This window comes from Oxyura jamaicensis, chromosome 2 (genome assembly GCF_011077185.1).
Source record: "Oxyura jamaicensis isolate SHBP4307 breed ruddy duck chromosome 2, BPBGC_Ojam_1.0, whole genome shotgun sequence".
NCBI classification, from domain to species: Eukaryota; Metazoa; Chordata; class Aves; order Anseriformes; family Anatidae; genus Oxyura; species Oxyura jamaicensis.
This window is the reverse complement of record NC_048894.1, coordinates 120513816-120535254: the sequence shown is the minus strand read 5'-3', so window position 1 is coordinate 120535254 and position 21439 is coordinate 120513816. Positions and strand designations below refer to the sequence as shown.

At 42.1% G+C, this 21439-nt stretch overlaps 1 protein-coding gene across 3 annotated transcripts in view; it reads right to left on the bottom strand.

The window, feature by feature from the left end:
- Positions 1-21014, bottom strand: part of CHD7 (chromodomain helicase DNA binding protein 7) — a 126221-nt gene extending 105207 nt beyond the window's left edge. For 2 of the 3 annotated variants that reach the window (XM_035317421.1, XM_035317420.1), the window contains exon 1: positions 20848-21014. The gene's annotated coding sequence lies outside the window, so the exon portion shown is untranslated. The remainder of the gene's footprint in view (positions 1-20847) is intronic. The other variant, XM_035317418.1, reaches the window with a different exon arrangement.
- Between the last annotated feature and the right edge of the window lie 425 nt (positions 21015-21439).

The window sequence follows — 21439 nt, the reverse complement described above, 5'->3', positions numbered from 1 at the left end:
AGTGAAATGACAAGCCACCCTTTCTCTTCCCCTTTCCCCTCATACAGCCAGCCCCATAGCTGTTAGGACATGGCACATTTACACCACTGCACGCGTCCCTAGCTCAATGGGGGCAGAATTAACGGGGACCTCTGGATCAACACGCAGACCTGTCATGGGAAGGGACTGGGAGAATGACCTGATAGGTGCTTTAATTTGCCATTTGGAGAAATAAGCAGAAACAAAAACTGGTTTTAGGGATGTTCCACAACGAGCCTCCCTTGAAATTTCTACCTGTTTACATCTGTACTCCTTTGAGCGCCAGAACAAATTTTGACATGTGTAGAAAAGAAGCATTTTTGTGTTTTAAGTTTACATTTCAATAAATCTCACCGTATCTCAGATTTATATTCTTTTTTTTTGCCAGTATTACTACAGCGGACCTACCAGCAACACTGGACCAACTCTACAGGCAACAGATTCTCTTAAAGAATTAAGTCACTAAGCATAAACACACAACTCTAATTCACTAAGAAGATTTCAGCTGTCCTTTAGATTTTGTTTTGTTAGCTTTTGAAAATCTGTATGCAGATTTTATTTTAGATAAAAGCCTGTACTTCCTGATAAAGTTTGTTTGCTATTGTTCAAGTGATGCAGCTTCAGACATCTCTGTAAGTCTCTTAAGTGCAGCTCAGTTCCCAAGCCAATCTTTCTCTGCTGATCATAAAATAATGCAGAGAAAACCTTAGGGATATAACTTTCAGAGAGTTTTTCCTCAGTGCTACACTTAAAATTCAGGCTTTTTTTTTTCCACCTCACCTAGCACAACTTTCAGCTCAGCACATGCAGTCTCTCAGGTCTCGGCTATTGAGAAACGCATGAAGAAAGATATAAAATCAAGTAGGAATTGCTGAGAGATCAACATACTGCTTCATCTCTCTCACCTCAAACATTTTAACATATCCCCACACACATACACACCCCCCCTTCCTCAGCCCCCCCCCCCCCCCATATATCCCATTTCCCCTTGGATGCCTCCGGCCCCGAGAGGTACGATCTTGATTGAAGAGCCTCTTTGCCTCCCAAGAATTGAACCAGTTTGTATGGAAAGCATTACCCAGATGAGTGAAAAACCAGCCTTGTGATCACTTTCACAAGCATAAGAATGAAAATACCTGATCTTTGTCAGATCTAATTTAAAGGCATTTAACTTTCCCTTTTGGCAACAGAGGAAACAGCCCTGTAATAGCAGCAAGCTTGAAATTGTGGGAGGCAGTCCAATAACATTTAAGACAAACAGACTGCATAGAAAGAGGTTTGAGAAAGGCATGTTGTACAGAACTCTTTGGACCCCATAAAAAACAGCTATAGCTGTAATTGCCTGGAGAAGCTTTTTAGTAGGCAGATTTTAAGAGGACAGAGCAGGTACAGAAATTCAGAAGACACCAAAGTAGTTATGAAAAATAATAAGTCTAGTAGCTGACTACTTGCAACTGAAAATATATATATATATATATATATGCTTTCGCTCAGGCAATCACTAATAGCCTTTTTTTAATAGAAAATTTCAGGAAAAGAAACTGAACAGAATTTGTTTTGGTTGCCAGCAAAACCTGGTCTATCGCTTTCGTTGAAACTAGTCCAATTTAAACAAACATCAATATAACATCCCACATTTCTCATGCTAACAAATCTTATTAAGACTACTTTCCACAAACACATGCCACTGCTCAGTTATTAACAAATAAAATTTCTTACACACTCCTTAAGGATTATTTATAGTAAATCCATCTACTTCAGCAAGCTAGCTATGCATCTATCTCCTTAAACAGATGCAACTTGTTAGGTGATTTTCGCTGTAGGTTGCAATATTTTTGAGTATGTTTAAATTGCCCTCAAATTACGCTTTATCAAGCTATCATGCTGATTGCAAGATAACTGAATATAATCAGAAAAGGGTAAACCGTAGCCTCCATTTCTTATGCATCCACTTCTTAAAATCAGTCATCATACAACGGAGATTTCATTACCACCCTGTTCTGACAGAAACCAATATTAATTATTATTTGAATTAACCTTTGAGCCATAGTTTTCATCAGTACTCTGTAAAGACATGGACAATTTCTAATTACATTCTACTCTCATTATAAGTCACTAGGCTGTAAAGCTGTATCTGACAAGACTGCTATACTTGGCCTTGAAATGCTTTGGACTTCACTATAAATCTTTCAGAAACACCTAAGAACTCATTGAACACAAGAGCTATCACACAGGATGCTTCTCCAACAATTTAGAAGTGTTTTTAAAGGGATACCAACCGTGATATCACAAAACCGCAATACTTTTGCTGAAGGAAAATAAACTACCACTGGCTTTATCACTCAACCTCATTAAATAGGTGATCTTTTACCTAAACTTACATAGAGCGTATCTACTCAGCCTACCGAGTGCAATTATGCAGCGATCATCAGCTGAATCTCAATTATACCCAACAAATAATATAAGGAAAAAATGCCGAGTTATAGACTGACAAAAATCTGACTCTAAAGCCTCGGGCAATATCTGGCAGGACAAAAGCATACACTATATTATAGCCCAGAGAGAGAAAATGTATCCGCTAATCAGGAATTCTGTAGTAGGAAATGTGAATTTTTAAGGGTCACAGATGAAGAACAGCCATTAATCAATATACAGAGATTAGTGCAAGAGGGCATTTTTTTCTTCTGCAGCTTTTCTGCTTTACCTCACACAACCACTTCACTGCAGGCAGTTAGCTAGCCAACAAGAAGTGAAATATATAAAAATATATGGACACCGGGAAAGCAAACGCCATCCTGGAGAGCACATTTCTATCCTTGACTATGCCAAATCTCTTGAATTAGCAAGTTAAACTTCTAAATGAGTTGCCTCATTTTCGCAACTTCACAAAGCTCACTCCTATGACTAACTCCAAATGCTCAATATCTGAGCAGAAGGTGGTTTTATTTGAAAGAATACCAGAGGCCAGGATCTATCAAGTTTCAAAACCAGAACTTGACTTAGCCGCTGACTCCAGACATATTTCAAGATAACAGGAACATATTTCAAGGTATCATTTTTAACCTTCTACTACCGAAAATACTTGTATCTTAAAACAGAAGCCTCAATGTGAAATTAGTTTAATACTAGTGGATGACATTTCGCGTTACAGAAACCGACTCGGACTATCTAATAGGCACAGTAGATACGAGTTTTAATTTTATTCATTTGCAAAAAGAAAAAAAAATATCTTTCCTTTACAGGTCACTTTTACAGATGCTGTTAACCATACAAAAGATCTAAATTATGAATTTCATAAACATTTTAACAAAATATTATATGACATAAGGAAACCAATACAAAATTTGGAGTTAACGCAGAAGACACCAGTTGTGCATGAAATTAAACATACTGTAGATTCCGCATCAGTTAACACCAAACAGTTTTGTAATCACGTAAGGTAAATGATGGTCAAGAATACCTAGATAAAACTGGGCTTATCACAAGACAGAAGACGCTAACAGATTTTAAATCTCTTGATTTTGGGGAAAGGCCAGAGACGATGAATGGGACTTTATTCTATGAAAACGCAAGGTGTTTGTAATGTTGGTGTCACTAGTGTTGCCAGCCCTAAAAGTGCATCTATTTTAACACAGGAATTGAGCTTTTTCTTCCAAGCCAGGTCTCCAAGGCCACTATCTTAAGTTATACCTCATATTCTTAAACTATCCAGAACATTTGCTTTAAGCCCGCAACTTGTACACCTCCCCCCCCCAAAAAAAAAATAATCACACAAGAATTGGCCATACTGGTGTGTTGGTTTTGTTTTTTCTTTTTCCTTGAAGTTGCATGTTTTTCAGAAGTTATTGCAAATTTATATCATCTCTGTATTGCAATAGTACCTAGCTGAATATTCAGATAAGCACCCATCTTTTACTATACATTAAGTGGCTGGATTATTCTTCTGTTCCTCCAGCTAAAAACTCCTAAGTGGTACTTGGACTGTCTCTTTTGTAGATGTAGATGGGTAAAAGGGCAGGAAGAGAGGAAGGAGAACAGCAGCCTTCTCAACCACGTAAAAACTGTGCCTAAACAGAAACAAGCAGTTTATTTCCTTCTACTAATCCCTACCTATCTTGATAAGAAAATTAGGCTAAGTGATGAGCAAAATGTAAATCACTTTGTGCTCCAATCATGCCTGCCTGAATCATATTGATAATTACATGGGAGGGAAGGAGGCATCAGAAACACTGTGCAATATTTAGCCCTTATGAACAGTTTTAAGCACTTTCCACAGAAGATTTGGTTTAGATAACTCAGAGCCCTATCCTCCTGTTAAACTTCAGGGTAGACCAGAATGAACAAATATGTACATGCTTGCAGCATATGCTTTAATGCTTCCCATTGCCAAACATGCCTCTTTTGAGTACAAATGAGAGGATGCTGACACCAAACTAATCTGGAAGACTTCTCTGACCCACAGAAAGGTTCTCCTGCCTTTAAGTTTGGTCTCTTTACAACATTCAGCCTTAAAAAGCTGAGCTTCTAACACAGTTTAGAACAAAACAACCTAACATACAATTGCCTCAGTTTTCAGCAATTCAAAGTTACAATTTAATAAGTAACTGTCAGCGATTGCCACCCAGCTACTTTGTTAAGGACGTACCGGGTGCCAACCCAAAAAGTCAGTGCCCTGTGGATGGAGGAGGGAACAAAAGTGATCCATGCCTTTAACAAGGAGCACAGAGGCAGCAGATACCTGCAGTCCATAATCTGGTTGCACGAACAAGGCTAAGGCGTGCTTCCTCCTCCCAGTGCCACTTTCAAAATCCCATGTGTGCGGGGGGATGGGGACAAGGAGGTCAGGGGAGGAAATGACAGCACCGCAGCACCTCGTTTTGTTTATCGTCTATTTATAGACCATGACGAAATTTTCTCGAACTGTCTTCATGCCTTTTTTTTTTCACATACCAGATTTGCTACTGTCACTTCTAAACAAGCCCGTAAGCAATGCCTGCCAACAAACAGGCCTATGAAAGCCCCTATCCCACCTGAACTCAGGCACTACGTGGCTGATAGCCTGTGATCTTCCCATAGAGGAGATGCATTGCACTACTGCAGAGCAACCACACAGCTTTTTTTCTCCAAGTTTCTCCTCTATTCCTCATGAAAGTTACTTAGGAGAAGTTCAAAATGCTTTAGTTCTGGGAGAGATGCACAAAGCAACAAGGACACCACTCGCTTCTTCCCCCATCAAACAGTACCTAAGAGACTGCCCACCTCACGACACACTGCTTTTCATCGCGTCCGTGCTGGGTTAGGTTCAACCCTCCTTACTTCAAGTTGTGTTCCCAACCTTTACTCTGCCATCAGCCAAAAAACATCCCTCTGCTTTCTGCCAGGTTCTCTGCCAGCGTTATTTTAGCCACACGCACAAAATACAACCCTCCTAAAATTCCTTTTAATTCTTCCTTCAACCAAAAACCTACACTGCTTCATAGAGTTTCTTCCCCTGTCACCCTCAACAGACCCAAACTGGCCTGTGAGCATGTTAATTTCAATTTAACTTTTTTTTTTTTTTTAAAGGAGTAAACAAAACCAGCCAATGGGCTTATCTTGTACATATGGCACACTATCTAGGAGCTGAAGGAGATTTCATGGGAAAGCTTAAAAATTAACTTATCAAAGTGCAACCACGACTCCTCCACAACTGGAATGGGCACAGGCCCTTCGTGACACCTGTGCTCCAGGCAGGAACCAGAAGCATTCTGCAGATCTCTCTTAAAATTCCATTTCTTCCTGTTACAGACTCACGATCGAGCATCCATTTTGAAACAAGTGCTCCTTCGTTATAAAATCAGTGTGTCTGGGGTCTCAAACAGTTCACAACCTAAATAGAGCAAACATTTTTTTTTCCCATTACTGAAGTGCAAAACTCCCCAGATTACTTGTTTATGAAGAAATAGTGAGTGCACATGTATTTCAGGCTGCTTTAAAAGTCCAAGTAACTTTCAAGATAGCCTCTTCTCTAACAGAAATTAACAAACGCAACACAGAATAATAAGCAAAGCAACATAACTCTCAAAAACCAAACAAAACACAAAACAGCCATTATTTCTGCAAACTTTTTTTCTAAATACAGCAGTCACATATCTATACAAGAATAAACTCTCACTGTTCCATCACCGCTTCAAACACCAAAGGTTTTTATACAGAGTGGTACTGTAACTTGTCACATACTGTGACAAAACAGAGAGACCTCAGTACTAAGCAATTAAATAATAAACTACACTGGAGTTTTTCACATAGGAAGCTAAGGAGAAAAAAAAAAATCAAAGTTATGGGTCCCATGATAACTACAGCTTGATTGTAATACTGTTTTATACTGCATATTTAGACAAATGCATCAATTTACAATTGATGGGGAATTATCGTGGAAGGACACAGTCACATACTTTGTCTCATTCTTAAATAAATCAGCGGCATTCAAAATAAATTTCCATGCTACTCGTACAAGTTGGTAAGGTGGCTGATTTGATGGCAAGAAAAAAAAAAAAAAAAAAAGGTTAAAAAAGCAAATTAAACCATACCTATCTAACAACTTCTCTGAAGTTACGGTGAAGTACACAGGGCTACACTGCAGCATTTGAACTAGATTATGGACTATTTCAACATCCAACAAATTACATTACATTCAGATTTGTCCATGTCACATTTGACTTGACTGTAGCATGACTCACAGCGACCACTAATGAAATCCATTAAATATATATTTAAGCTTAGCGTTCCTAAAAAGAAACAGCAATAAGAGTGTATTATTGGAGTGCTTACTTTCAAAGAGAAAAACGTATGCAAATCTGCAAATCAGAGAGCTTGGTAAGAGAACCAGAATGATACAATTGGACAAAATGCTTAAAGACAACAGACAAGAAATAAAAACGCAGAGACCCAAGAAAGAGCAAAAAAAATCATCACATGTAAACCAGAAGTTGGGGAGATCATCCGAAGAATATTTTTCATAAAGAGGTGAAAAACAACAACAACAACAAACAAGAACTACCAAGTAAAATTATAAACAGAAAGTATGTGCGCAAAGGGGCAAGGTAATAAAAGGTCCTTTCACACGTGCCTGGTACACAAAGCCCCCCAGAGAAGCCACTGGGCTAACATAGAGCCAGGAAATACTGCAAAAACAAACAAAATTTGAAGCTTTTTTTTTTTTTTTTTGCATTCACTGTCCCTGGACAAGCTAAGGGAAGCTTCTACCTTGGAATTTTTCCTCCCAGAAAGCCTCAAAGGTAGTTTTGGATCAAACTAAAGCAGACAGTAACAAGTTCCCAAAACAAGATGGTATTCACCCAAGAGTTCTGACAAGCACAAGGATAGAGAACCGCTGATCTGTCTATTCACCATACCATGCAACACCTTGGTGTCAAACACTGCTTTCACGTTTTGCAAGGTGGTCACACCTTTAGGCAGTCAATAACCACAGACCAGCAGGCCAATGTCTCAGTGCGGTGAATAAGGAGAAGATCCATACATCTTTTACATAAAAGAAATGTTAGCAGGCATATAGATGAATACAGACCACAGAAGTGATGTTGATGCCCGCCCATTGCAAAGTTCTGTCTTACTACTAATGCATATTTTGATCATTTATCAATTGCTTCAAAGAATCTGCCTGAGCTCAGCTGGACGCTCAAACTACACACCAACTTCTGAACAACAGTCCTCCACCAAAACGTCTTAAACTGGGCTACAACAGTGAAAGAGGAAAGGCCTGCACGTGGATAAGCCAGCGGCTCAAACCAGGAAAATAAAAAGTTAGGAAAGATCTGGAAAAGCGTCAGCTGAGCTACGATGAGACCCATGTTGTTCAGCATGCACATAAATGATCAATAGATGAGCCTTAAAGCGAGTTTGCTGATAATATCAATGAGTTCAATTTGCTAAACATGAAAATCAAATGCAGGAAGCAGCAGATCTTCATCACACCCAGCAAAGGTGAAATAAAATGCAGATGAGAGTCAGTGTGGGTAAACAGTATGCAACACACCTGAGAAAACACAGCCTGGCTGCTTTACATGCACTGCTCTGAGCTCAGACCCTACTGCCTCCTCCTCAAGATCTGGGAGCTAGAATAGATAGATCTAGGAAGACAATACCTGTCAGAAGAGTAAACTGGACTCTAAGAACACCAAATGCTAAGAGTATTTCAGGAGGAAAAAAAAATGTAGCAGAGAAGATCATTAAGTTACTGCCCAAGTCTGCAAGGTACCCATGTCATCCTGCAGCTCATGTTTGCTCTGCCCACCTCCGCTTCAGCAGTGAAATGACCAGCGTGGGTGACACGCATGTGACACCCTCCATCCTCCATCCCAGAGAAGGGACAGCTGGGGAGGGAGTAGGAGGGAGCCTACAAAACCACGAGCGGCACAGAGCAGGTAAGTAGCGAACCATTGTTCCCTTTCTCTTAACAAGGAAACTAGAGAACATCAAACAAAACTAGCAGGTGGTAGGTTCAAAATAAAACAAATAAAAGGAAGCAGTTCTTCATACAATGTGTACTTAAGCTGCAGAACTCATTGCCACAGTCCCAATGGAAGCTAAGAGCTTACGCAGACCGAGAAAGACTAGACGAATTCATGCAAGAAAAATTCATTAAGTGTTACCCATCACTTTTTCCAAGGAAATTCTGAGCTGCAAAGCTGGGGGGGGGGGGGGGCGGGGGGGGGAGGAGCCTCCACCCCACTAAGCAGGACTCTGGATGAGACAGACCCTTGGTCTGGCTGGGACAGCTGCTCCCAAAAGGCAAGGTTGTAACCTGGTTTTAATGTCTCTCAACAACACCCTACTTTGATAGGACACAGCTTCCAGTGTATCATTTCACTTTCCTGCCCTGAAGAAACTGTATCTCGGGCCCTGTTGTGGCAGCGCAAGTGAGACCACAACGTCTGAGAGCACCACGGCAGGAACCAGACAAGGACACCCCCTTTAACCAGCACCACACTGCTGCAGTTCCACCCTTTTTGCATAAAAGACCGGCCTATTCCAGCAACGAAAAAATTCAAAGCAAGTTCCTAATCTGTTTTTATCCCCTTGGGGCTGGAGGGGTAGGAAGAGTGGATAAAGGCAGCAGCAGCAACGCTGACGATCCTGAATACAGGCTGTACCTCTCTGTTACGCTACTCCTACCTACAGGGGTTCCTAAATTCAGCTTCAGAATAACTCAAAGCCAAGCTGTGTTATTACTGAAATTTTAGGCATACCGAACTCGTATTGAAAATATTTTTTTCACGCATGAAGGAGAAGGAATTAAAAACAATACAAAGTGCTGAAAATTAAAGTATTCACACTTTTTCTGCTTTAAACAGCAGCTGTAAGAGATAATATCTGCTCAAAGCACTGGCCTGAAGTTTTGCTCCTGTTATAAAAAGATTCTTAAAGTAACTGCAACATATTTAGGTTAAGCACTTAAAGGAATTATTGGGAGACTGAATTCAATCTCCCGCTCCTGTTTGCGGGTCACGGTGCAACATCGCAGCTGCTGAAAACAAAGCCTCTGTTACCTCTGAAGTGGGAACGGCTCTCATTTCCTAAATCCAGGGGGTGAGTTTTCCCCCCACCAAGCACAGAAGACACAGCCAGTGCTGCCAGGGGCACGGACAGGCTCTGCCTCTCTGCAGCTCCCAGCCCACCGCCGCTTCCTCCCCTGCTCCGTGCTGAGCACGGCTCCAGCTCGAAGGCAGCAGCATGTGCCCAGTGCCTTCTGCTAGCCCTCCGGCAGCCACGAGGTTTATTTTCAAAGCCTTGTACCAATCAAGGTTTTCACAGGCACAGGAAACACTCACCGTAAGCCCCAGATCACGCCCAAATGACATGCCTTTCCCTGGGACCACGCAGCTGTTCGGAGATTGTTTGGTTGTTTAGTTTAGTCAGGACTTCAGATGGAAGAAAACCCTCACAGAAAACATGAGTCAAAATGGCTAACAACAGAGTGTCTGATGGAAAGTACTTTGCTTCTAAACCTAAGCTCAAGATGTTATAATCACAATTTAGCAGAGTTTTTTCAGGGAACTGTGTAGGACAAGGGGGAAGCTTGCAGCACCCAATCTCAACACACAAAATACGACTTGTTTAGAATATACTCCTAAGAAAGATATTTAAACAACGCAAATTCTGAAAAATCACAGGCTATCAAGACACAGAATCTGAATACTTAAAATAGGTTTTTAAAAGTGCTAAGAGCAGAGTTGGCCTGGTGTTTAAGGACAGCATTCATCCACTTCATGAGAGCAGTATCAAGACAAATTAACACTTGGTAAATAACCAAGATCATGTGATGAGAGCTGATACGTAAACAGCAACTATTACAAGCCCCGATATGGCAAACCTCAGAAGACATCCTTACGAACCTGGTATACCAGTTTGGAGAAGCACTGAAGTCCCTGGCTCCCCATCATTGCTTAGCCCACTAACCCTAAACAGAAGAAGAGAAGAAAAACCACCCGAGCGCTCAGAGGTGCACGCACCAAACAGGTACTTGGCCCTATATCCTGCCAACACATACATCAGACAAAGAGCATCGAATGCACTCACTGGAAAGGAACGCACTTTTTCCTGTGGCAGAGCAGAACTACGTGCTCAGAACTCTTCCTGACCTTCCAGTAAGCCCTGTGCCGTTGCACGGACCATGCGTTAGCAACACTCATTCACCAGTCAGCATCAGCAAGTGGGAAAATACCTCCCTTCCTTCCCCCCCCCTTTTTGTTTTAGGCTGCGCTGTTTCTCAGTTCCTCTTAAGCACTTCCTGTAGCAATGCCCACCACTCCAGACACCTCCAAATTTAATCCACTGGAATAAGCAGCCTTTAAATTAAGGTGTTATAAGGTCATATAGCAAGCAAGATGATCGGATTAAAGAGGAAGTGGAGTTAAGTTAATACTGAGTCACTATTTTAAGTTCTGCGTTCAAGACAACAGCACGATAGCCTTTCAAGTGTAAACCAGCCTTCAAGCAGGAAGGCTAAGAACTTTCATATTTAAAACCACCCCCCCCCCCCAAAAAAAAAAAAAAAAAAAAAAAAAAGTATTGTTTCTTTTTTTAAATCTGAACATGAAATGCAGGACAAAAATTCATCAGACAGACAAGATCTGGTCCCAGAGACAGATGTTTTACAGCTGTGCTTTGGGCTTCCTAAAGCCCATTAGAGCTAGCACATACAATTCCTAATGTAAACAAGCTGCTTTTAGTAACTACAATATTCACTCTGAACACACACAATGCGGGTCAGAGCCACCACTCCTCATAGAGTTTGCACCAAAAGAAACGTGCAATAACCTTGGTGTCCCGGGCTCAAACTTGGAAGTCCCCTCTCCTGCTCCTCCTGCCAGCCCCTGCAGCTCCTGAAAGGGCAATTTTCAGATGCAAAACCTGCAGAGAGGGATCTATATGGTCCACCACTATTTATTTATTTTTTGATAACCACGGCAAGTGTTTACCTTACACTAAGGCACATAAAATTGTCCAAATCTAGAGGAAAAAAAAGGGAAAGAAAGAAAAAGACTCCATTATTTCACCTACTCGGCACCTTTCTGTCACACCGCAGGCAGTTTACACCAATAACTTTGCAAAATAACCACAGCTCTTCAGAAAGCAAGCAGTTTCTCATATCGCATTCCCGCTTCTCTGAAAGTTACCTAAAATCCTTAGGAAGCCAGAGCAGAAGTTACAATCAGAATTCCTGACTTATGGTGAAGTATTCACTCCTCGTGTGAGCTACACAGTGTAAACTGCCTATTTCTCTCCCTGAAGAGCAGCACAAGTATAGCAAAACAAGAGTAACTACACAGCATGTTATTTTACTTGCAGTGCATTTTTCCACCCATTTCAAACAAATAAGAGTGATGAGACTGTGATTAAATCACTGTGAGAAAACTTGAGGTTACCAGAGGCAACATAGGCTTAGCTGCCTGCTAAGAACAAGAAATCCCATACCTCAAACTAACATAGGAATGATCTAGATACTTAGCAAAAAGTTATTCATAACTCAGCCCACCGAATTAAATAATAATTTGATAAAATTTGAGACGTACAATTTGAGTCAGGAGGTTGTTGAACCTAATGTAGATCTTCAAGCTTGCCAAAATGAGAATCTCAGACAAAAATAATAAAAAAACGTACAGAACAACGTACTTTCTTGTGAATAAATTGTTTAAAAGATGAAATACTTCAAACTTGAAATCTCAAACAAGCTATCAGTAAATCTTCTAGGCTTTTGTTTTGCTACCTCAAAAGAAAAACTGATTTCTAGACAGTGGTTTATTAATTCTAACAAACTGTTTAGAGCACGCAATCCATACCATTGCTAGAATAAACAAATTTCAATATCAATTTGAACTCAGGCCAGCACATTTTTCTTTTGGTGTCCTTTGCTTCACAAATGATTATTCCATTTCTATTTCTCCCACGAAGGTTCCCAGGCAACTGATCCAATCCACTTGCTCACTGCCACCAAAATGAAAAGATGAAAAGGGCTTGCTGCTCTCCAAGCCACAGGCCCCCCTTGTCCTTCGTACCAGCTCTGGTGTTCATCAGATCCTTTTATGAGCCAGTTTGATTCATTACAACAGCAAAATGCTCTCCATTTTACTGAGTTATTTTTCTGCCATTTTAGTGAACTAAAGTGGTTCACAGAAGGACCTGACAAGCACTGCTGCTAGAGCTGGGCGCTGGGGAAGAAGGGTGCAGGGGGACAAAGGCAGCGTGGAAACTTCTCCTTTCACAACCCTGTCCTGTTAAATTAGCTCACCACCTTTCCCAAATCATACCCTGACTTACACAGGAGTAGGTGGACCACAAGGTGACATGCAATACCTTCCAGCTGTCTTGAGAGCGACAACATAATTTACTGTAATATGTATTCTCAGTATAGATTTACGTACAACACTCCAGCAGGAAAAAGATATATAAATTGAGTTTTTGCAAAGATCATAAATAGTAAGATAAGCGTAACTCGATTAGAAGAGAAGGGTAAAGAAAGCTTTGCAGATATCATCCCAGTTAAAATAAAAACAAATAGCCATTGGAAAGTGACCGCCAATCTCAAAAAGCCGCATGACAGAGAGAAGCTACAAGAATTTTTGATAAGGAGGAAAAAGCCAAGGCTTTGTCTTTTCTCCTAAGTTGTCACCAGTATCCAAGTAAACCTATTACAGGAGGCTGACATCCTCATTTTCTTAAATTCCAAGGGAAAGAGTCTGGAGGGGGGGGCAGCCAAGCCAACAAGGCGTTTTACCGCTGGCTAGTGCCAGCATGCTCCTGGGCTTTCTGACCCATGGTTTCTCTCTGTGGATCCATCTGCCTCTTTCTGCAGTTCACGACCTAACCTGGACGTGCCACTTGGCTTGGGAAGTGAACAAGGACCAGATCCATCACTCCCAAAGAGACAGCAGCAGTGAGTGGGACGCCTACACTTGCTTTGATGAAGCTCACACACACCCAGGGCCCCCCCAGTGCAAAACCAACTAATTTCGGCCTGCGCTTGAGAGAAAGAGCACCCTGCCCAAAGCACTACTGTCGTTACGCCTTACCAAATTAGATGAGGGTTTTCAGCCTTCTCAACCCTACCAGCTGCCCGCCCAAAAATCTTAAGGCCAGGCAGCCACGAAGCACTCCACACATCCCCCAGCACCACGGAGATGTCTTTGAACAAGCCACAAAGGAAGAGGACAGTGGATCCCTGGTGTCCCACCAGGGGATGACACTGGGTGCACAGCTGGCACCCCCGCTGCTCCACAACAGCGCCCGCCAGCTGGGTTCCTCCCAGGGCAAGCACTCGGGTTGCCCAACCACCCCGCGCTGCTCAGTCCAGTCGTGCCGCGAGTCACGGGCCAGCCTCGGCCGGGAAATGGCAGGTTGAGGGGCGGCAAGGCCTGCCGGCGGCCTGTCAGCTGGAGAGGCAGGAGGTCTTCCTCCTCTGGGGGGGAAGGAGAGAAATACATCGGGAAGAGAGATTAAAATGTCTCTGTTGTGGTAGGGAAACTTCTTCTGAGAACAGAGATGGAAGCAGCTCCTTTCATCTGCCATCGAGGTTTTCTTTCTCAATACCCCAAAGCCAAGTAACCATTTGTTGGTGGGAGGGGGGAGAGCAAGGGTGTGAGGTGTTAGCTTATTTCCTGGAGAACTAGCCATTTAACTCGGTCACCTTAAACACAGCATTTCTTTAAATCTAACCATGATTAAGTGAAAAGGCACACAAACCACTTCCCCTCCTTCCATTTTTCTTTTTTTAGTTTCAGTGCAACATCTAACACACGTGACTTCTAAGACTGTCATCTACTACAACAATTATCAGACCCAAGCTGGAAACCGTGCTCCTGCTCTACTGCTGCCTTTAACAAGGTCGTTCTTCCAACAGCACAGTCATTTCCACAGAACAACTCCTTCCTTCCCTGCATGGCTGTCACAAAGCTCAAATCTTGCTAAAAATAAATAATTCTTTAAAGAGTACGTTCACCAAGAGTTATTCGGGTGAGTAAGGCTGCACGGGCTGTACATTACTCCAGAACTGTAGCAAAGCTGAAATGCAATATTTCAGTGACCTCCTTGAGGTTACGATGGAATTAGGGAATCCCGTAACTTCCTTCACTTACTTCTGTACAAACAAACCAAAATGAAACACACCTTTGCAGAGATCAAGAGCTGAAGCTGCTCGTTCACTTCCCCTCCAAAGAACGAATGATTAAACTGAAGATGAATCAGGCTGTACTCCATTCACAGAGCTAAGCAAATGCACAGCATAGCAGACACCTCATAACAGTACTGACAAATAAAGTGAATTACTTAGCAGGTCTCTCCCAGACTTACCTCCTGAGGCAGTCAAGAAACCCCTATTTAACTCACTTTCTGAATGATTCCTTCCTAAATCAAGAGAGATTAAATTGCTCACTATAAGCTCTCAGTTTAATTTGTCATGGTTAAAACAACTTGAGGCAAGAATTACACTCTTAGCAGGAGTCCCCTTGTCAGAGTTTAAAGGGATCTCCGGAATCAGGTAAGCAGTGGCTAGAATGACACGGGGCCTTTGTTGAAGCCACCCTTGCAGGACCGTACCTCCCTGCGACCTCTGCAAGAAATCCGGGCCAAAATCCTCCCCAGGAACTAGCAATATAGTCCAAGTACCTCTCAAAACAACACCTGAAGAAGATGACCTGTTTATTGCCAGGAAAAAAGCAGACAACAAAATCCAACAGGTAGCTACTCCAGCCCAACAGCAGCAGAAACCAGAGCACAGCCTCAAACAGACAGAGGACTTTCCTAGAAATATGCCAGGCAGTTCATGCAAAATATCATATTCATATACTGCATTTCAAGCTAATAACTGCAGTTATGGTTATTTAGGTATTTCCAATCCCATACAAACAAAGTACATTCAAATATGAAACTAAAAGAAACCAGTTACCTGGAGTGCCAGATTTCTGGACCTCAGAGATGCTCCCCTATCCATGAACATTTAAGATTCTGAAAATAGCCATACCCTGACTACTAATTATGATGCATACTTGAAACTTTCCAGTCTCTCACCTATGTGCAATTTTATCTAAGCCTTATCAGAGCAATTTTTGAAAATCTGTTAGCCTCTTCGTTACCTTCCTTTCTTTAACCCTCCTTATTGAGAGCATTAAAAACAAAGTTGTATCTTTCAAAGTTGTATCAACCTTTCTAGTTGTCCTATTTTCAACTCCAAGAAACACTAAACTGCTGTTTGCTGTAGTCCAGGCTGACACTCACCTTCCTGTAAGACATTTTACCATGCAGCATTTCAGCTTTGGATTTCTATCTCAACAGCTACATCGGCAAACTGTCTCTGAAGCAAGGAAGATATTCATGAAATAAACTGTCCTCAGCACAGACTTCCAACTCACTAGCCCATCCAAGTTGGCAGCACCAAAGATCTGAACTGAATATCTCCATTCCTCTCACACAGGGGTTTGTGTCACATTTCTCCCAGAACAGCACTTTCTCCAATGAAGCCTTTTCTCCTGTTTTTGTCCTGTTGCTACCTCCAAAATTCTAAAAGCACAGTATTCAGCTCAGCTTTAGTTAGGTTTCCCTTGAATCCTCTCTGAAAGAATGACCACTGTTCCTTAGGACCTAAAAATTACCATTTAATAAATGCTGTTTACTCTCTAAATAAATCCACAGGCTTCCTGTATTAAGATCCAGGACAAAAAAGTGCCTTTGTTAAATTATTACTTGGGCTTGATCCAGGCCCCAATCTCCTTCACCACTGGTCACACAGCCTTGGTTCCCCAAACCTTCCTTACTTTGTGAAGGAGTGTCCCAGCCCCGCTGCAAGCTCCTCTCCATGCCCCAGATTTCATCCTTTGGACATGGTTATCCTGCAGCTGCTACCTTCAGCGCACAGAAACGGTGTCGGGGCTGGCCTTCTCCCACATACCACCATGGAGAACAAGAAGAAAAAACATTACATCCCTAACACTGAATGACACAGGACTGCTACTATCACAAAAGCAGAAGTCAAAGCGACAAAACTACGCAACAGTTGGCAAAGAAGCCTTCAGAAAGCCACCCGCAAGCTGTGGTGCCAGCTGCCCTGTGCCAGGACCGCATTGGCTGGGCACAGCTGCTGAGCTCGTCCCGCGCCAGCAACGCATCCTCCATGCTTTGGGCGGAAAGTGGTACTATTAGGAGCTGAAATGTGTGTTTATTTTGCAACATATCCTAATTATCTAAGGCTAACAAAGAAAAACGCAACTCTGCTAAGCAAACAAAGAGCGATATAAATTGGAAAGAAGATTAAAAAGCTTGGGGAAAGAAAGTCTAAGGGATGTCAGGACAGGGAGGTGGAGGGGTGGGGAATAAAAACGTTTAGATTTCAGAGCAAGACTGGTTTACCTGCACCTAAGAAATCATACTTTGTACATCTGATGTACATCTCCATAAGATGCTTTTAGAAGAGAAGCTTACTTTGTAGACGGTTATCAAAATAAACTGAAGGGTAGGCCCATTTCTTTCGGTATCTCTAAGAAATTTTAAAGCCAGCTACCTGTTGAAGTCAGAGCAGTGAACAGAAAGCTCAACTGAAGAGCTTAAAAAGTGGCTCAAAGCCATTAAAATTAAAGCGCTTCCAAAATTATTCAGCGTTGGACTCTCCAGCATGCTGCCTATTCCCAGGCAGGTAAGTTGCTGTGCTGCTTGCTATGATAACCAGCCCCTATTTAAATGAAGCCTGAGCAGAATAACCTCTAGGATCAAGCCTGGTTATCTGAAATTTAATTTTCCTCTCAGGACCATTAGGATGAAGGCAGACATTTTGGCTGCAATGACTTTTTCCAGACAATTGATTCTCGAAGTTATTTATTCCCCACCATTCCCCTCAAGGCCCTCTCGTCACAGCAATTGTCTATGTCAGAGGAAGGTTGGATGCAGCTCCCATGAAAGCCCAGCAAAACCACACCCAACATAGCTATATAGGTCACTACAAAGCAAAGGGATCCCTACATCACACCAGCAAGGGCCTCTGCTTAGTTGCTACATGCCGATAAGCCTGCAAAGTCACTGTATTTGTATGGTATTGTAACACATAGCTCATCTGATAATGAGCACTCTTACTAAATATTAACTTTTAAATGAGAATGGTTAAATTAAGCAGTACTGCTCTCTTTTTTTTTTTCCTTTGGAAGGAGAATGTATTTAGTGGAAAAGCTGCAAAGTAACCAGGATGTTTAGAAACTGAGCAGCATTTGTGAAACAGGAGAATCCAACAGCATGAAGATCATCGGGTTGGACTTGGCTTCTCCTAGGTGCATGTTTACATCTTTGAAAAGTCACAATGTTGGAAGCTAAGAGCTAATCAGCTTTTATATACTTAAGAATATCCTTAAGAGCTTTGTTGTCATATTCAGGCTCCTGGAATGTGTCCTTTAGGTCACAGACTGAGTCTTTTATTTATTTATTTAGTATCATGTCTTCCAACTTCACGCATTTAAATTCTTACTTGGAAAATAACTGTGACGTGGCATTTCCACGGCCACCGGTCTGGGTGAAGACGGGAGCCACTGAGACTTACAGGTAGGTTCTACAGACAGGAAGAAATCAGGAAGGAGAACTCTTCCGTCGGGTTTGAATATCTGGTCAGAATCCTAATAACAACGTGGGATGTTTCTGCATACTGTGCCTTATTCTTTCCACTGAAAGTGTCATTAAAAAAAATCAGTAATAATAGTTGTACTAGGAGTTTTCTTTTGCCTCTTTATTGTTTCCAAAATACAGACAACACTTGAGACTTCCTTTCATCAAAATCCAGAGCAGCTTGTATTTGTGCACATGAGTTATTCATGGAAATATAAGTGATGGGAAGCAATGAAGTTAACGTCTGTCTCAACAAGGAGGCTAAATAGAAGCAGTAAATTACTACAGTAACTCTCCTGTTGGAAAAGTGAAATCTAAAGCCTCACCTACACACAAAAGACTCATTTGTACAAAAGGCAGTTTAATTATTTACCAAAATTTGCAGTTTTCTCATGTAGATGGGGAACATAAAAGTATTATTCATGTTACTTACAGGCATCAGTTAGGCAGCCCATAAATCCAGGCAGTTAGTGATCTGTTCGAAGCAGACAAATACGAAAGGGGCTGGAAGTCAGGATTTAAGGGAACTGGGGGAAAGGGGTGTTCAGACACACGCGACTTGTCAGGCAGTTTTCCGTGCCCTTGCTAGGCATGCAAATTTATTTGAATAATGCTAGGTGCACAGCAGCAAACACCAGCCAGCAGGTTGTGAACACTTCCCACCTGATAAATTAATATAAAAAATAAGACGACGAGGAAATACGGGACAGAGCTAAGGCACAGGATTTAAGGCAACCCATGTGTTGATGTCCACACTCTTCCTTCCTAGTTACTTTTCTTCCTCCTCCTCCTCCCATCGGAACAACCTTTATGGACCACACCACGTGCTAAAAACAAAACAAAAAGCAAGCAGCCAGACGCTCTAGGAAGCTGCGGACACGGCCAACCCCAGAGCCCCAGCGTGAGATTTTAAGCAAAACCTGCAAGGCGCCTGCACCTCGGGCCTTTCACCTTGGCACACGCATCACGTGTGGGCTCCTGTTAGGGCTCTGAGCCCACGTCACATTCTTAGGGTGAAAAACTCCACAGACTCAGGGTGCCCGGGCCAGGTCCTGCCCGAGTGGCCGGGGCTCAGCGCCAAGCCCTCCGCAACTTCGCTGGCGGCTCCCGGCACCTCTGCGTGCGGACGGGGAGCTTCACGCCCTGCCGGGGCCTAGCGTTACTTCAGCGCTAATGAGAAATGCGTGGACGTTAATCAAAAGCTTTTCAGTGCTAAACAGCAACTAACTCCCCTGAAAAAAAGCCGCAATATAGCTGACCGACCCCTCGACATGAAACGGGAAGTCTTTACAGTGCTCCTTTGACCTAACCCTTCAGGTTTCCACATCAGCCGAATTCAAAAGAAAGTGGTTACAGCTCCGGTCTCCCACCTTTGTACAGTTTGGATCGCAATAGCTAGTACAGTCCCGCTATATTTTTGACCGATATTTTTGTTATACCACGTCCCTAAAAATTACTGTTTTCCCTAAAAGGACCGTGTGACCTTCCGCTACCACTGAAACTTCCCTTGATTGCTGAAGAGGCAATAAAATCGCTTCAGATTTCAAATCTGAGCAAGTTTTTCCATTGTTTAAATAACCTACCCGGGATTTACAACTAATAACAGAAATATCATTATATTGTTAAATATTTAGTGAGATATTTGGTCCAATACGATTATCCAATTAGTATCAGCAAGTCACTAATTCAGTTAAACTTGCAATCGCAAGCATTTAACGCTCTGAGGAGAGTCTGCTGTACAGCTTTCAAAATGATCCTTTACATATTCCTTATTTAATAAAGAAAAAAATAAAGAGGCTGAAAACAAGCAGTTTAGGTTGACAGAAAAGCAGGACAGACCGTGTGTGAAAATCTGGCATTTTTCAGTGCCCTAGCAGGGGAAATTTTGTTTTGTGCAACTGTTTCAAACTTCAAATGATGCCTGGTAGAAAAAAAAACAATTACTTTTTCCAAGCAGTTGTGGTTTTATCCTAGAGGAAAATCGCACACTATCTGAAGGATCTCTGTGAAACCCTGAGCGGTTCTAACACCAAACAAGAGGAAACAAGCAGCGCTCCCGCTTTTAGTAGCTAGAGATAGGAAAATGTTAAGAACGTAATTGTCCTAATCACCTGTTACAAACCTCAGAAACAAACGGTTAATTTTGCCCTGGACTGCAGCTTGTTTTTAAAAAGCATTACGAGAATTTTTCCGCCGCCTTTACGAAGGCAGAGCTCTGGGAAGAAGCCCCCTCTATCTATCTCCTCGCTGCTAAGTTTGTCAGCGACCCCGTTGTCTAGCATGGGTTTTAAGCAGAGCAACGTGATTTTCCTCCTTCCCCCCCCCCTTTCTTTTCAAATGAAAAAGAAAAAAAATGCTTTGGAAACTTTCAGGACAGAAGCTGGAGAGCTCAGAAGTTCCTCCCTTAGCAGCGCCGAGCAATGCAGAGCAGAGTCCTGCGAACGTGCCCCAAGCATCCAGCTACATTTAGCTTTCAGCCTTTTTATTATCATTGTCAATGAATGGGCCCCAGTCAAATTAAAGCTGCCATTTTAGGTTAAAGACTAGAGAGCCTCTGTTGTGCAACAGCGAGACAAAAACACTCCAAGCGACAGATGCAGCATTCTCATTGGAAAACGATGGATTTCAACTTTTATAAAAAAATAAAAAAATCCCGATCATGCTTTTTAATATGAATTATATATTGATACTCACACATTACCGCAAACTAACGGGATTTATAATTGGGATAAATCAGCTACCCATGCTGCTAAGGTCATAGTCATTAAGATTTTTTTGCCGTCGTTAGAATGGATGATCTGTGAGGAAATGAACAGAAACATTTTTTGTTCAACTTGCTTGTTTGTGTCTCCGCTAGTCCCATATACCACGAGAAAAAAAAAAGGGGGGGGGGAAGCAAGGGCGAGGGGGGGTGGGGGGGAAGGCAAACACATTCTCCCGAAAGCCATCTTCTAGTATAAACACAGCTTGCAATCTGCTTTGATGAAAGTAAGGAAAAAAAAAATCGAGGCGCACATCGACACACAGAAACAAACTTATTGCATTGAGGTTATTCTGATATTCCCCAAGCCAAAAAAAAATATCCAAGGGAGTGGGAAAGCTGCTTGCAAAGGCAAAAATCGCCCCTTTCTGTAGTTGGAAGGCACGCTCGGTACCTTCCCAAACGAAAACAAAGGCGGAAAGTGGGCAAGTACGGGGAGAGTTGCGCGGTGCATCCAGCGATCCCTCAGTAATTCAAAGGGAACTCCCCGGGCATTGCTACTTTTCTTTTGTCCATTGTCTGTTT